This window comes from Cherax quadricarinatus, chromosome 8, assembly GCF_038502225.1.
Source record: "Cherax quadricarinatus isolate ZL_2023a chromosome 8, ASM3850222v1, whole genome shotgun sequence".
Lineage (NCBI taxonomy): Eukaryota > Metazoa > Arthropoda > Malacostraca > Decapoda > Parastacidae > Cherax > Cherax quadricarinatus.
In genome coordinates, this window is record NC_091299.1 from 6,483,303 (window position 1) to 6,485,089 (window position 1,787).

At 37.5% G+C, this 1,787-nt stretch overlaps 1 protein-coding gene across 1 annotated transcript in view; it reads left to right on the top strand.

Annotated features, from left to right (window-relative positions):
* The first annotated feature begins 1,048 nt into the window (after positions 1-1,048).
* Positions 1,049-1,787, top strand: part of iav (transient receptor potential cation channel subfamily V iav) — a 106,591-nt gene continuing 105,852 nt past the window's right edge. The window contains exon 1 of the mRNA XM_070082816.1: positions 1,049-1,150. The gene's annotated coding sequence lies outside the window, so the exon portion shown is untranslated. The remainder of the gene's footprint in view (positions 1,151-1,787) is intronic.

The following is a 1,787-nucleotide window of genomic DNA, read 5'->3' on the forward strand; positions in this document are numbered from 1 at the left end:
AATTTTCACAATAGTATTCTTAACGCCCAGAACATACTTTCTTAATAGCTCTCGTGTAGTTGATAGGCTTCATATCTCTTTAACCAAGCAACACAGCATATTTCTCTTCTTCCAGGTAAAGTTATTCACGGTGTCACTAAGGTAAACAACCTTAAAAGCATAGAATTTCTGACCGTAAACCATTATTTTGATTTCTACCTCAGTGATAACTCTACAAGGAAGATGTTCACATTACGAGGCCAAAATTAACGTTCATTATTGTTTAAAGAACATTGTGTATTTAAATAAGCCTCATATTGAAGAAACGTCAAAACATTAGCTCACTAGGATGATTCGTAGTATATACATTTATCAAAACTTCAATGGCCAGCTCATTCAAAAAGTTTTGTAATATACTAATTAACATGTATTTTTAACGGGGAACTTCTCTCTTTTTTTTTTTTGCAGGTCATGTAGAGCACAGTTTTTAAAGACTGACAATAAGTCACACTGGCTTTGTTGGGTTTTCGTGTTTTTTTTTGTTTTTTTATTCGCCGGTATTCTCCTGGCCCGGGTCTTTTCCAATAGTGATGCCCCGGCCTTGGCTCCCTATCTCTGTTAATGTACCATAACTCTTCCTCAGAAACGTATGTACCTTTCAGAAGAACTGCACAAATTTATAATACTCTCTGAATAATACTTATAAATTTGTAAAGAAAAATTATTATTATATTTATTATTATTATTATTATTATTATTATTATTATTATTATTATTATTATTATTATTGCTATTATTATAAGGGTGTATAACCTTCATAGCTGATGAACCTATAATGGGATACTTGACAATAACCTCATCACCTTATAGACGTCTCAGGTTGATAGATTTTCCACACCTTGTATAAGCCTCGTCCCGCGTGACGGAATATATCATCCAAACATTATTTTTGTTTCCTTCCCACTGTGTAACTCATTTAGAACAGGTAGCAGCACACTGCTGATGTATCCAATTGTGTTAATGTAAATCTGTAAGCGTGGTTACTGCATGGAGTGCGTCTGCGTGGCGTCTGTTGCATAGCAACCAGCAGACGCGGACCTCTGCTGGACTCCCACACAGCAGACACAGCAGGAGGCGCAACTTGCAAAGAACGTGAGCAACCCGATGAATTGTAAGTAGTGAGAACTGTGATGGTAGTAAAGTTATGGAGGTGTGGGCGTTGATAATATGGGTGTGTGCATTGACAACGTGGGTGTGGGCGTTGATGACATGGGTGTTGACGCGTGAGGTGAGAAAGGGGGCAGTGTGGATTTTATTATTATGATTTATTTTACGAAATTGTATACATCAGCAATGTACTGCTCACCTATTGTATGTGTTACACATTGGGAACAAAAGCTAGCTTAGGGAAAAATTGAACTGCTGTACCAGGAATGTTATGAAGGTGGAACAAACACCCAATTGTTTTAGCTGAAGTTACTCGAAGAGCATGACAAGGTAATCTGACCCCCCCCTCCCCCTGACCTGGAGAGTGACCATCGTGAACTTCTTTGGGACGAAATTGCTAAAGCATCTAGAAACAAGAAGTAGGCTTAATGGGAGAAAATTTAAGTCTCAAACTGATCGAAATAATTTGACAGGATAAACAGAGCCTAGCGACTTCCCTGAAATAGTTCAGGGCTGCTTTTCAAAATAATTTGTGAATAAATGGTATAAAATGCCGACACAGTGGAAAAATAAACTCATAAGCAGTATAATGTGATCCTTTATTAACAACATTTCGCCCACACAGTGGGCTTTATCAAGTC